This window comes from Platalea leucorodia (assembly GCF_965183815.1).
Source record: "Platalea leucorodia genome assembly, chromosome: 2".
Lineage (NCBI taxonomy): Eukaryota > Metazoa > Chordata > Aves > Pelecaniformes > Threskiornithidae > Platalea > Platalea leucorodia.
Genome location: NC_138824.1, coordinates 11,531,889 through 11,547,821, shown reverse-complemented (window position 1 = coordinate 11,547,821; position 15,933 = coordinate 11,531,889). Strand labels below are relative to the sequence as shown.

Here is a 15,933-nt window from a genome sequence, read left to right as displayed (position 1 = left end):
AAAGTAGTTTTGTAGCTCTGCACACAATGTCTGTTACTCCTTTTGTTTTTCTCACTTGTCCTCTACTGTTCCCATCTTTCCTGCTGTGTCCCTGCCTTTCTTACAGTGAGTCTAGGTACCATAGGCACTAGTAGGAATCAGCAGTGCTCACTGAACAGGGAGCACGGTCTCATCTAGGAATCGATATTCCTGAAGATAATGAACTGAGTAAGAAGTTTAGGTTTGTCTCCCATCTGACTGCTGAATAATATTGGAAGCTTTTCTCAAAGATGTTATAAAAAATTGTTTCCAGTAAGCCAGCTGGCTTCTTGACTCCGCCATTTGTACTGAAATGAGCTGTTTACCTTAAAGAAAGTCAAAACCACCAAACAAGCAAAAAATGCCGAACCTTGGGTTTTAGGGGGGAAAATATTGATGAAGAAGTAGAGTTTAGTTTTTGTGGGCTCTCTCCTCTTAGTGAGTACAGACCGGTGGCTAATGTGCTGGGTGGCAGCTAATAATCCTCAGTTGTCAAAGAGAACTTGGAACATCCAGTGAGACCTTCTTAAGGTCAAGCCTGTTGCAATAAACAGTTTAATGTTGGTGCAATTTAATTACTGCAGTAAGCAAAGGGAAATACCATTGATCTAATAACTTGCTGCTCTGAAAATACATCTGCTATGTGAAATTAAAAAAAAAAAATGTGAAAAGCTTTCTTGAATAATGAAGTGCAGATCTTCTGAAGCATCATATAGCCTGTGTTCTGCTTCAGGTGTTCATGGTGCATAGCAAACCTGTTAAGATTTTAAGATTGAGGATAGACGAATAGCTCTTGTAATACCTGAGAGACATCTAGATCCAAATGCTTCAGGATCCAAAGTGCTTTTCAGTGACTCTCCAGGACCTGAGTAGACTCTCCAGTCTTAACCATATCTTGGTGTCATGAGGCCCTCAACTTCCACTCATTCTCTATTGTGCTTTATGTGCCCCTTATAACCTGCCCTGGTAACGATACCACAATGCATTTGAAAAGCTAAAATTCTTGTAGATCCAAACTGTTGTTTACAGCTGAAGGTTTCGGGAGTTTATAGGTGAAAAAGATGCTTTCAGAGGTGTGTCTGAGAAGAGCCTCTGCTGAATAGGTTTAAAACCACATTTGCCCATTTGACTTTGGAAAATTATAAATGATTCCATAATATTCAGCCCTAGGTTTGTTTTTTTTTTTTTCCTTGATTTTATTGTTGAGCTTTGTAATTACTGGGTAGTCCAGGAAGGCAAAACTGGGGAACACTCTCCAAGAAAATGAAGTAGAAAAAAGAGGATTAGCTTTAAAATCTGGAAGATGAGTCTGTGAAAGATAAAAAGAAATGGAAGCAAATCAGAGATGGGGGTACCTTGTGAGTGGGACTTGAAAGTGGAGCGGTTGCCTATTGGGTATAATTAACTACGGTTGGGTGAACTGGGACAGGAAGAATCTCATCCAGCATGAATTGTGGTGGATCCCTTTTTCCCAGAGGTGTGTTGACATGTATTCTTTCTTCTTTTTGTTTTCATGCAATTGTGCAGTGTGATTTTTTTGAGTTTCTGTTTTTTTCGTTATAGGAGCTAATGGTCTTTCGTTTCTGAAGGCGTAATAAATACTTTAAAATGATTCAATATAAAGTGAATGCTAGATCTTTATTTCCTTTAAAAAAATGTGTAGTAAAATTGGACCTGGTTTGTACCATTGAAACTTAACCTGTGATGCGAATCTCTAAAATGGATCTGCTGAAGTGTTACAGGTGTTACTGGGATATTTGAGAGTATTAAATTGTTTGCTGCAAGGCACAGAAAGTAAAGCTAGAAGTTTGCTCTTAAAGGTTTGATATTTGCCAGGCTGTTGTGTGGTATGTGTTTATCCTAGTTGTCACTTTGGTTTTTTTTAAGTAGTTTCTACGTTCTCTGCATGCAGTATCTATAATACTTTTTCACCAACAATTGTGTGTGTAAGCTCCCATGCTTACACTCAACTTCTGTTTGTCAGTTTTCACTGAAGCATTGGTTATAAACCAGAATTGATTTAAATAGTGCTTCGCTTTCGCTAGGTGCAGACCATGGTTCCTAAAATGATTTGGGAAAGTGTTTCTCTATTAGAAAGAAAAAAACCAAAACCTTTTAAATTGAGTTTTAAAAATGAGTTTTAAAAATTGAGTTTTGGTATCAGTGACAGAATATGTTGTAATGTCTGGACCATTCAGAGGTCATACACTGATTAAAGGGGCTCTGCCTGCTTTAAAATAATTCTGTAAAAAGAGAAACTTTTACTAATAGCACATTAGCTTATTAAGCGAAGACTTGAAAAATCAGTTATTGCTAATTTTTTGGGCTTTTGCATTTCTCAAAAAAAAATCAATGAGGTCATTGTTTTATTGTTGCAGTATATCAGAAACTTTGCTGGGGAAAAGCATACCCTGGAGTGGGTTTTTTTGTTTTGTTTGGTAAGGTTTGTTTTAAGTAAGAACTTGACAAATGACGGGAGATGTAACATGCATCCAAAAACCCATATGCCTTGCTTATGGTTCTTCATTATTTACTTGCTTACTTTTGGGCACTTAGCAGTGCAGGAGGATGATCAGATATATATTATGTATTTTTAGATTTGCACGTTCTGTTTCCTCTGCTATTGTTTCACAAAAGAGACTTTATCTGAAGCATGCTATGGAAAATACACTTGACCCCTAATGTCACCAGTCCGAGCCAAACCTTCAAGCCCGGGGCAGGGGGAAGCGTACCCAGCCGCGGGGAGGTGCGTGGCTGGGCTGGGTGGTTGTCGCCCTCGGAGTAGGTCAGTCTTTGCTCACTGAGCAGTTCCCAAGGAGCAGTGAGATCACCTGGACTCTTTTTCTAGACAGGATTGGTAATTAAAGCTGTTCAAAAGATTGTTTTTTCCCATATTGGAAAGAAAGTTGCAAATAGATTTAAGAACAATGTTCGCAGTAGGTGTCTGAAATTTCTTAGCAGCTTTTTCAAGACTCTGACATGGCATTATTCAAGATAAAAGCAAATACTAAGGAGCATTTTTGCTGGGAGAGTGCTGGACTGGCAAAAGCATGCTTTTCCTTTGTTTATAGCCCCTTGTTTATACTTTTTGAACAAGGAAACAGTGAGTGGAAATGACTTGACAGACCTTGTTCCCTACTGCTTTTCTCCCTTCTTCCAATTTAGTTTAGTGTTAAAGTAGCATCTTAGTATTGCATGGGTAAAACTACAAGTCAGATACTTCTGAATTTTGAGAAAAGCAGGGAAAGGGGGAGTTTCTGCTTCACTTGATATTGAATACTTCATTTCATTTGCAAGAGACGTGCATCTCTTCATCTTTGCTTGGATTTCACCATGTATGGTGTAGTACGTTGGAAAATCACACCCTTCATAAACCCTAACACTAAACGGTTGTTTTACAAACTCAGGTGAGCACGTTGTGCACTGACTGGAGGGATGAGCTAGGCTTGTGGTGAAAGTCCAGACTAGAGCTGGAGACTGGGTTTGGTAGTTGAAAGCAGGTGGGAGCTAGTCTTGTAGCTAGCTAGGCTAGCGATATGATTGAAAGCTGGGCTAAGCATCACTGTGGGGCGCGAAGTTGGAAATTAGGAACAGATACAAACAGAAGAAATGGGATGAGAGCCACCGTGGGATTTGGAAAGCACTGAGAACAGATACGGCGGTTCAGTGTGGTGTGGATACTCACTGGCTGCCCTCAGGTCATGCTTGCAAGTTCATCACTGGAAGTTCACCCAGGCAGGTGCCTAAGGATCTCCAGCAGCTGCGAGTGTTGCAGCCTCTGCCTGACAACTTGCCAGCTTTGTCCTTTGGAGCATCAGTTCAGCTCATCGTCCTAGTTAAAGACACTCCTTGAAAGAAGTAAGAGGACAGAAAATCTATCTGATCGTGCTCGGATAGCACAACCACATCCCTGTGGTTTCAGTAGGTTCTGTTACTGTTGCACATGCATTTTTATTTGAAGTGTAAATGCTTTTCATTTATTTTTCTCACAGATTTTACTTAGTGTTTGTGGTATTTGAATGTCGGATAACTTCAGTACTTTGAAATATTTGTCAGTGTGGAATTTTTACAATGTTGAAAGTATTTACCCTGATTTTATATCTTTAAAACGCATCACAAAAGTAGTTTGGATCTGTGTTTGCTGCATCTGCTTGGATACGGGTTGGGCACCATGTCCATGATGCAGCCCTTAGCTGAGCCTGTTACGTGATGGGGTTGTGGCTACTGCACATTGGGATTAACCATTTGAGTGTGAAGCTTTTTAGTTTGCTTCTGAAGGAACTGGACCATCCTGGCTGAATTTTTAAAAGTTTTGTTAATATCTTTACATAGCACAGTATAAGTTTTACTTTTATCTTTTGAGAGACCAGTTTGTCTGGGAGAACAAGAAAAAAAACATTCTACCCAAGAGAGTCCTGTTTAGTGCATTGCTTGAAATAAGCCGCCATTATATCTTGAGAGTTTTTTACTCCTCCCTGCTTACGTGGTACTGAGATCATGGTAGTTCTGGAAGGGGAGAGTTTGGAGAGGTTTTGTTGAGCCTAAACAGTTAATTCTCCTGTGTTAACAGCTTCAAAGTATGCTGAGCACATGGAGATTGAGAGGAGATCTGGAGATCATCAGCTTCAACTGCCAAGCATTAGTCAATATTGATGCTAAATAGCATCAAACATATTCACTTCTATTGATGCTCTCAGTGAAAATTGTGGTTAAAAATTTAGGATGTGGCAAGAATATAAGTTTCTAGTAGAATATAAATGTAAATTTCTCGCTTACTGTCTAGCAAAGGCTTACTCGTGTCTTCTGCCAGAAGGGCACTAAAATGAAATTGAGCTTGCTGGAGGTGTTGGAAGAATTAAAAAAAAAAAAAGAAGTATTGAGAAAATTGTTTTAATCTGAATGGTGGCAGCAAATCCATGAAGAAGTAAAGGAATAAAATAGAAAAGAACAATTTAAGCAGTGCTTTAGTTTTTAAAGAATAAGTTGTGTTTGATTTATTAGTTTCAAGACAGTAGTGAAAACTTTTTTTTTTTTGTGAATTGGTAGAAGCTGCTGAAGAGCATCAGCAAATATAATGGAGAAACCTGGATTTGAGAGTTAATAGTATCTTTCATCCACACAAGAAATATAGATTATTTTTTTTTTTTTTTTTTAAATAGCTTGATTTAGGGCTGCGTTCCTGCAGCCACGGTACTCCTGTTAAAATGAAAATTAAGAAATATTGCATTTGTATGTGGATGTGGAGATATCGGTTGAATTGTCAGCTGGTTTGATTGTTGGCTTGAAATGAAACAAATTTAATTGAATGGCTGATCCAGCTGAGCGTGAACTGAGCTGTTAGTGAGCTGCTTTCCATTAAAAAAAAATTAGCCTGAGCTTAGTGTGTAATTTTACCAATAGAATAAATGCATTATTCAGTTGTACTTATCAGTTATGCTTGTATAAATATTTCCTCATTTTAACTGTGCCTGGTTTTAGGAAAGAACAGCTCTTGATGCTGAACAATTAGACACAAGATAACATGATGTTTACCAGATACCTTACACTGTTTAAGGACCTTGTGCCAATAAAATACTTGCTTAGAGTAGCTGCAGCAGAGGTAACATGAAGGAATTTTGATATCTATATAGATTTTAGACCATGCTTTTAGGATTAAGTGATAATCATTTTTATAGAAGTCATTTCTGTATCAGTCATTAGACACAGAATTTTTTTAATACGAGTTTGTTCATTTTAAAGGGTAATATTGATGACAGATAAAATGAATAATTAACTTCGTGATTTAAAAAAATTCCAGATGGAATTTAGAATATTTGTGTGGACTGTTAACAGGCCCCTTGTGGTGGGCTTAAACGCAAAATAATTGTTTATAAATTGTCAAAGGAATAAAATGAAATATTTGATTAATTAATTCAATTTTTTTCTCAATGTGGGTTTGTATATTTTTCTCTTGGATATGAGTGGCTGATGAGCATAATTCTTGTTTCCTAGTAGAAGATCCTGTGCTGTGCTTTTCAGCTGAGAGATGAGAACAAGCATCATTGTGTGGTTTTTAGGCATATGCTGAGGCTTGAGAAATAGATGAGTGAAGTCCAGGTTCTTCCAACCTGTTTGAGTATCTCTGCAAGAAGAATGGGTCTCTTAATATCAGGGTTATATCCTGATTGATTTCTTTCTTTTGATGTGCCATTATGAATTATGACACATCTTATGAATTGCCCTTGGTGCAGGCATCACTTTATATGTGTATAATAACTAATGTTCTTTCTCACAGTACAAATATTAAACTTTTTAATGTGATTTTAACATATGGTTACCAAATGGCTATGGATTATCATAGAATCATAGAATCGTGTAGGTTGGAAAAGACCTTTAAGATCATCAAGTGTAACCGTTAACCTAGCACTGCCAAGTCTGCCACTAAGCCATGCCTCTTATGATTAATGGTTAAATGTTATGGATTATTTGAATGGTGCTAGAAGTGTTTCTTACTGGTGGTTGTTCTAGAGACATTGACTTGTGAATATAAGTTGTATGAGATAACGGGTTGGCGATTTTCTTTCTAAAACTAGCACTGCTCCAGAAGTAACCGTAGGGTCCAGCAGAACGGTCTAATGTTAGTATTCATCAAAGCCTTACAAAGCCAATTGGTTTAGTTCTTCCTTTTGCTTCAGCCGAAATCAGATATTCTTTAACAGCGACTCTGATATGGACCCAAACAAGATATTATGTGAAATGGTTATATTTTTAAAACCTTATACAGAAAGTTAAGGTTGTGAAGTAAATTATTGAAAGCTTTAAACCTGTCCTGCTTTCTTTATTTTTTTAATTACTGCTGTGTTGATTGGACCTCCTTTGGATCAGGTGTTAATTAGGATTCTGTGAATAAATTCAGATTTTGAAGTGCAGCTGTTGTCCAAAATTTGTTTGTAGGTATGGGATAAGAAGAAAAGCATGTGCTTTGTGACTGAGGTGAAAAATAGAAAGTTTTAGAAGATCAGTAATAAGAAAAATTAAAAATATTTAAAAATAACAGCAATGTCTTTGTCATAAAATTTGCTTGCTTTTTCTTTTCGAGACATTTGTTTTATTATTTAAAAAAAAACCCAAAAAAAACAGTTAAGAACAAATAGTTTAGCAGTGCATTTATGTACTCTGAAATAGTTGATCCTATTCCAGGGCAGTAATTATTTCCTAGTAAGCAGACCTTATTACTTGCCACAGTTTAGTGTTTGCATTAAATATGTGTTTTACAACTGTGCAAGAATGCTTGTGGAAAAGCATTATGGTGTTTTAATTGAAAACTGGATTATAGTAGAGCCTTTTTTTTTTTTTTTTTTAATTTATGGTTCCTTTTACAGGCTCCTTTGCAAAATTTAAAAATCTAATCTATTCCAGCTTGCTTTTGACATTTTTATATGAATTTTAATGCTGTCTGGTTTTCTTATTTCTAATTTTAAGGCTACCTTTTCTCTAATGCTTTATGGATTTTGTGCCAGGCGCTGATACTGGCTGGGTTCCTGGGGTCAGCCGGTGACGGATGGGTGGCAGTGGCAATGCTGGGCTGAGCAGTCCATCAGGCAGTTGCACCGCAATGGAGGCAGAGCTGGGTGGCCCCATGCTTTGACGTGTGCAAGTTTATCTTGTAGATGTGTAATTTTTAAATGAGGTGAACTTTATTCTCTGTGGTTTATACCAATTTCCATCTGGCAGGTTTCAATATCAATATAATTTTAACTTATAAAATCCCACATGGAGTTTTCCTATCCAATACCACAGCGCTATCTTTTTGCTTATTCCCTATCCAGTATCTCCTGAATAGCAACCTTACCAATTTTCAGTGACAGTTTAGTTGTAAAACATTCATGAATCTGGTGTTTTCTAAATTTATAACTTGAACCTTTGGAAAAAAGATGGGAAGTTTAACTTTTTTTTTCCTCCTAAAGGAATTCTAGCACAGCAGATTTCTTGATACACTTCTAAACTTGATGAGAAGGAGTAACACACGTGCTCAGTTACCCTGCTGCTATTTGGGAGATATGGATTTAGTTTTAGGCTGCGACATTCTGTGTTACTTGAAGAACTCAGTTGATCTTCCTGGATATAATACTTGGTATTCAGAAGGGTTCCAGAGCCATATACATGTATTTACTATCAGATAGTCAAGTACTGCAATGAAAGGGAGTATAGTAATAGAAATAGTGCAGCAAATTCAGGTGCCAGTGTGTAATACTGAAATGATATTTTGTAATACATAATCTATATATCTGGGTGTTTTATATCTGGGTCTCAATAAGGATTCATGCATAGGCCATAACTTCTTTAAATGCATTAACAAAATCACTCCGTACATGGTGAAAAGTGTTTTAAAAGTATTGTCAAAACTAAGACTTAGTATCTGTTTTTGTAGCTTTGATGTTATTAGTGCAAAGGAAGCCAGGAAAAAGACGACAATTATATTCTCTCTGAACAGTTTATATGTTCCTTTCTAACTCATGCCTTCAGCAATTACAGTCAATAAAAATTACCAGACTATGCTCGCTAATTTAAAATATTTTTAGTTACTTATGCTACAGCGACACATTGTGAAGTGCAAGTTGAAGATTCATAATACCATTTACAGTGTAAACCTATGTGGCAGTCCGTGCTCTGAAGATTTTAGATGACACATGGCATAAGTTGCAAAGTGCTATGTGGGTTAAGAGTCCTCTGGTTTAGCACGCAGAAGTATGTTCTCTGGACCTCTGCACCTGTGATGGTCATCCTAGCTAGACTCCTTGTAAGCAAGGGAGAGAAACAGGTGCTTGGAAGGGCACAATTTGTCTGGCCTATTTTACATATTTACTTCTGGATGAATTGAACTGGGCCAAAGAAGCGCTTGTTTCCTTCTTCAGGCTATTTGAAGGAATGTAGGTGAGAAATATATCTAGCATTTGGTATGATGACTCCTTCTCAGGAAGAGTGAGAGGCGATGCTGAATATCATGCTCAGTTGCCTGCAATTCAATCTTATCTTCCCTTTCCAACAATAATTTTAAAACTAATCAAGCCTGCTTTTGTTTTTTGTTCCACTTTATATTTTCCATCTGTATGCTTACCAACGTAATGAAATGGTGATATGAAAATTCTTTGACCAAATAACAAATATATATATATTCTCTAGCTAATGGAAAGTGAACTTTGTTTGTAATATGTTCATGACTTTGTATCTCTCCGTTATTTTGGCCCATTATATTTCTATGCATGAACTGGCTTAGAAGAGAAGGTCGTTTATGGGGCGCCTTCTTAAATGCCATACACGAGCCAGTGGTTTTCTGTCATGCTTATTGAGTGGAGCAGATATTTTTGCATGTACTCCTTATGCATTTTGCATCTATCCAGTGGATCATAGACTTGAAATTTCTGTAAGATTCAAAGATTCCTGAGGGGAAAGTAAAGGAAGAGGCAGATGGAAAAATACCACTTTTTCCTAGTGCCCCGTTAAGAGGAAATAGATAATGGTGCTTGACATCGTTAAAAATCTCCCTGTTATTTTCAGGAGATTGGCAGGTCTTCCTTCCTCCCTTTTGATATGCAACAACACAGAGTTGAAAAGGTATATTGTGTTAATGGGAATACCAAAAGTAATAGAATGCCATGCTATGCTTACTTGGTTGATCTGAGTTGAATATTATTGAATATTTATCTGTACTTTTTCACTCGATAAGGTCCCGCAGTGTAGATGCAGTGATAATGAACAACATTTACAGTCACAGAGACTCTAAGGGAGCTGTAGCACAAGTGATCTCATTTGCTTTTTAATCCTTATGTTTTCAAAGTCATGTTCAAGGATTCATTAGTTTGTTCTTTCCTGTTGCATCCTGTAAACGTCTTTTTTTTTTTTTTCCCCTCTATTTTTTTCTGGTTTTTTTTTTTTTTTTTTTTTTTTTTTTTTTTTTTTTTTCTCCAAACCTGGAACTTTTCCTAGACCTGACTTGCACTGTGGCCCCCAGACCTTTGTCCTGGCACAGCCAGAAGAGCTGTATTGTAGAGTTTAGGAGATGGAGGGAGGAAGAGGGATATCTTTACAGTACGATTTTATGATACATGAGTCAAATTAACAGCTTACAAATGTAGGATATCCTACTCTTCTCTCTGTTCTTTGTCCTACCCTGTATTGATGTAATCCTATGTTCTTCCTCATGCTGGCTCTGGCATTCAATCAGAAAAGAGCAGATCGGATTCACTAATCAGCACAAACCTCCATGTTCTGTGTTTAACTGTTTTGTGTATTGTTCAATTCAGCAAGTGATGGAATATATTGCGTTTTTACTTGCAGTAATTGCTCATTGATCAAAGCTGTTCGGTAACACAGCAAAATAAAAATTCTGTCTCTTGTTCTTCAAAGTTAAATTATGTTTTTATTTCACATGGGCTTTTCTGGTAGGGTTATTTAGACTGTAGTTCTTCCTTCCTGAATCGCGTTACTGTCCCATAAACTGATAACTCATTAGGAAGGCGGTTCTGTGGTAAAACAAAGCATATGTAACTGATAATCATACAATATCAGGCAGTCCCTTTTTAATTATAAGCTTGAAAATTGCAACAGGCTACTTTTGAAGTTTTATATATTCCACGGTGTTTCAGCTGAATGTCCTACCTACTGGTACTCCGTGTTCTCAGAGGGCCGTTTTGACAAGATGACTGAGTACAGAAGATACACTGGATGCTTTGATTCTGCATTAAGGTTGAGCTGCCTTAATTTGTGTACTATTTTGGCTGATTTTTGGGGCAGTGTTTCAGAGATACTCTAGTAAGAGGGCTTAAATGAAAAGGACATCAGAAGTATGTCTGTGCTGTGCTAAAAACTAGTGTTTAAAGACAGTTTTCTAGCAAAGAAAGATGTAGACTAATTTTCAGATCAGAGCAGCATTGATGTGTGATGGCTTCTGTTCACCACAGTCCTGACTGGTCTAGGAAAAAAACTGTGTATGTTTACTCACCTTCCCCCCCTCCTTTTTTTTTTTTTTTACCTTCGTGAGCTTTGTCCTCTAGCTGAATCTCATAACGGGTTTGTTGTGCTTAAGTTGCTATCTAGCATGTTCTGTAATTGCAGATACTGCCATTGCTAACCGTAGGTGATGAGTTCTGTTACTATGTCCCACAGAAAGAAAAAAAGGGAGGAGGCAGCAGTTTGGGATAAGAGACTAAAAAAGCACATATTGTTTTATTCTATTTCTGTGTTCTTTGGGAGCAAGGCAATTTTAAAATTCTCTTAGCAAATATTTTTTTTATTTTCATCCTGGTGCTTTACCAAATTTCAGACCAGTTCTATAAAGGTAATGAGTGGAAAGTTACAGAAAAAAAATTACTTCAGTTAAGACGAGTAGCATGGCTGTGTAGTTGTTTATGCAGAGCATGGCTCATAAAGACAGTCAACACAAGATGGCGAACTGAGACTTCTACAGTTTGAATCAAAAAAATTAACTTAGCTTTCAGGACAGAGGTGCCCTCTGTCTTCTTGCAAGTACTAGGATACCTTATAATGCATGTTATATAAATGTGTGGTATGAAGCAGGTAAAAGAATTGCACGAATTACCATTTTGGCTATAGCTCTTGGACACTGTGAGACCTTTGACATTCAGAATCAATTATCCAGGACTACCAAGACCACTGGTACAACTGTTGAGTAAGACCTCTCATTATCTTGAATACCATGTGTGTCAAACAGTTATTTCACTTTTAATTGCTTGTTGGCATTTTTATGCTCTGTTTTAGTTCCTTTGAAGCTTATTACTATGGAAACAATGATGTAATTTGTCTAAGCACAGTTGAGTGGAGTACACAAATTTATTATGCAGATCTGAAATTTGTTATGGTTTGTGCAGTAGTTCTGTCTTGCTTTCCACTAGTCTATTCCATACTCAACAGACTCCGGCTAGGTAATTCATAAATTACAGTCTTTCAAGGACAAGGAATGTATAGATATATGAGGCAGCTGGATTTGAAGAACTTCTTCCACCTGATTCAGTATGGATATATAGTTTTTTAAGGAAAAATGATTCCTTACAGCTGAAAGTTCCATATCAAATAAATGTTACTTACTGCATATAATCCAATACCTGTTTGAAATGAGAGTTGAATTGGTGTGCTATACCTATTTTTTTTCTTGAATTATTCCAGCTGTTTACTGTCCTTTCAGTCACATGGCGCACATGTGCATGATTGGACCACTGCAATACAGTTAATGCATAAATTTGTGTACTTGTATAAATATTCTCTTCCTGGATAAAAAATCTTTATGATGACAATGCTACGCTCTGAAAATATAAGAAGTTATATGTGATTACCATGATTACATGAAATATTTGTTGGTAGTACCTACCTGAATGTTTGAAAGAAATTTGGAGACATTTAATTTCAAAATATCTTTTAAAAATTTTGTTGCTGCCAACTGGTTTCTTTTGTATAATTGTGTAGTGGCCTTTTAGAAACTATACATTTCCTATGTATCAGTTTAGTAATTTCTTTGACATGCCAGAAAGAAGGACAGTCATCTGTGCTGGGGATAGAAGAGGAAACATTCTTGGAGGAACATTCTTAAAAGCTGGTTGTTGAAATATTTTTTTATTTTTTATTTAGTTTGGTTTCATAATTTTGTAGAACTTGACAAGCAGTTAAGATATTTGCAGTAAAATTACATTTGTGATATGTAAACGAAAGTTTTATATCTAGGTCTGTAAATACTTGTGTTTCAGTTTTGAGAGCTTAAACTGCAGTGTTAGAGTAAAGAAGCATTTTAGTTTCTTCTTTTTTCTTAAACTCCAGTATTTTGTAATCTTGTAAATGTGAATGATATGCCAAGATAATGAAGAGACTCCTTGCCAGTTACATTCTACTTAAAGTACAAGTTGTTATGTTCAGGTGTATTAGTAGCTTATAAAAAAAAAGGGAAAAGTAGAAGGATGTACCAAATGCCAAGGTGGTTTTGTATTGTAAAGAAGAATCCAGGACAGAAAAAATGGTAAGCAATTTCTTCCTGTAAAATCACTAGGTTTAATGAGTTATTTATAGTTTAGCTTATTGCCTTCACTCTGTGAAACAGTTAAATAAAAATTAATTAAAGGTTTTCAAGGAAAGTGTGTCTAATCAAATAAGACGATTTAGCTTCAAACATTGACTGATTAGTTTGAAACATAATTTCCACTACTGCAGACTAGTTGGTTCAAAGTCAGCTTTCCGAAGGAATTAGGTGTATGCAATTGTTCCATCAATGTACCCCCACGAGCCGCTTTTAAAATCACAGAATGATAGAAGGATTTAAGATTGGAAGGGACCCTTGAAAGTCATCTAGTCCAACCTTGTGCTCAAAATTAGCCTACCCTCAAACTTTTCAGCCACTTCTGAAAGGAGGCTGGTGGTCTGAATGATGATTGAATTAATACAAATTTTTCATAAAACTTGTCTTAAGTATGGGTGGGAGAGCCAGGCGTTTCCAATGCTGGGAAGATGGGTAGAATTTAATATTGTGTATTCTGTCCAGCATTAGATGTTTAGCCTGAATGCTCAAGTCTGGACTACTAGTAAAGTAGTAAACTAGCCTGTTGTAAACTAGCCTGTTGTAAACTAGCCTGTTGTAAACTAGCTAGTGGGGCAGTGAGGGCAGTGGGGGCAGTGGGGACAGGTAGAAGAGAAACTGAGGGAGGCAATTTGAGGGGAAAAGTTAGAAATCCATGAGAAAGTTGAGCAGCAACACTAGTAGAATCTCCTTTCAGGAAAATACTGAGATAGCATTTTTCATTTTGGATTACTCATGCATATATCTCCTGTACGGAAAACTCAGGCCATACCTTAGAAGTTAAGGAGGAATGACTATGCATTGTTTTCAGAAAGCCTGTTGAAAGTTGCTGTGAGCATGCTGCACCATATTATTAGACTTAACAACAAAAAGTCCTAATACTGCCTCCTGTGCAAATATTCCCATGAAATGGTTGAATTCCAATATCAAGTAAATCAATGAGAAACTTGTAGTTGGGCAAAAACATCTTAAAAAGGGAAAATGTTTCATAGGGTTGAATGACTTGCTGTATCCAAAGACCCTTGGATGGTAAATTTGTCTTCAGAATCTGGCTCCTGCCTACTAGGGGGGAAAGAGGGTGGGAGAGAGGGTAGATGGGGACAATATTTTCTCTGGGTTAGTCTTATTTATGTGATTGATTATACTGTATTCTGAATCATGGTGTCTGAACAGATTTAGCTTGTGCCTCTATAACAGAGAAATATTGCATCTAGGCCGCTTACTGGAGGCTGCCATTTCTGAGTGGGATCTCTGTGCATCTTTTTGCCTTTTTAACACTTTCGTGAGTGTGGCAGATCAGGAGCACTGGTTAAATCTACAGAAGTAGTCATTACCTTTTTGGTTACTCTTCAATCTCTACAATCTGTTGACAGTCCTTCTAGTAGGAGTGCATCTTATGCAGCTGGGAGTTAATACACCTATTTTTAACAGTTACATCCTATGATCTTTTTTTTAATATATGTATATGTATATATATAAACATGCATATTATAGCAAATAATATAACCATACACAGAATGAAAGTCATGCTCTGCAATAGCTTAACTAGCATATATATACTATACTATACTATACTATATGCAATATGGTAGGTAGTCAGATTTTTGTTCTCTCATTGGCAGCTTTCAGTCCCTTGTTTACTATTGACGTGATTTTTGATATATGGCAAAAAGTCTGACTGCCCTCTTTGTTAGGAATAAATCCAGTTCTCTTGTATCATGGTCTCACACTGCCAGCTCTCATTCCTTCTTTCCTGGTTCCCAGTGTTGCTTCTCATGCTCTAGGTTAGCAGAATTCATGTTTTGTCACACTTTTACCTTTGTAACCTTTGCTAAATCCATCTGTCTTTGCTGGATTAAGATCAGATGCCACATTTTTATTCTTCTGCGCAGTTCAGCTCAATTTCTGTGAACTACTGCTTTTTCACTCTACTGGTACCTCCCTATGATCTTGCTCATTGCATCCTCCTTGACCTTTCAGATCTCTGCCTCCACTTTTGCTATTAGTTGGAAAAGCCACTCAATCTCTTGTTCTGTGTTTATCCACTATGTATCCAATATGCAGAAACCTTTTGTTTTGTAACTTTCCTGCATTTATTTTATTTTTTCATCTTTATTTGTATGCATTTCCCTTTATTTTATGCTTTGTTTTAATTGTCTGACATAATTCATCTGTAATATCAGACAAGGAGCCGGAGGATTATTAGTATAAATGCATGGAATGAGTGATTATTATTACGTGACAAGTAATCAACTTGACACAAAATACTCCAGTTCTGAAGTCTAAATGGTTTGGCTAAGAGAGCTGCAATTATGTGGTTTATGTTTCCTTTAATTATCCCGATTTGATAGTTACAGACTATATTTCTTACTGGAATGTGGAGACAAAATGATTGCAAATACTTGCTGCAAAGTTCATCACTAAGAATATGGTAAGAGTTTAACTTTAAGACCTGTTGCTTAGACGTATAGACTAGGCTAAAAGAATTTACTATTCAGTTAAATGTAAAACGATGCGTTCTAAATGTATGTGGAGTTTGATTTAAAATTTTGATCTGGTTTCAAGGTTGCCATCTAAAAGTTATAGATTTTGCGGAAGCGTCCACTAGAGTTAATATGCAGCTCAGAGACCTGAATAAGTTTTGACTGCAGAAGCACATATTCTAGATGTGTCACTCTTGGGAAAACAGGGTAAGCATTTTAGATGTATTGCTTAAACTAAAGCCCTGTCTGTACAGTGAAGTAATTTTTTATATTTTTTTTAACATTCAATCTGAAATAATATTTAATGAGCTAGAAATAAATTGCAAGGCAGCTAGCTGAGGTTAAGGAAAGGTTAAAGTATCATGAGTGAAAACT

At 36.6% G+C, this 15,933-nt stretch overlaps 1 protein-coding gene across 1 annotated transcript in view; it reads left to right on the top strand.

Moving 5' to 3' along the window:
* Positions 1-15,933, top strand: part of SLC36A4 (solute carrier family 36 member 4) — a gene marked incomplete at both ends in the record, with an annotated part of 123,927 nt that overhangs the window by 61,112 nt on the left and 46,882 nt on the right. The window lies entirely within an intron of this gene.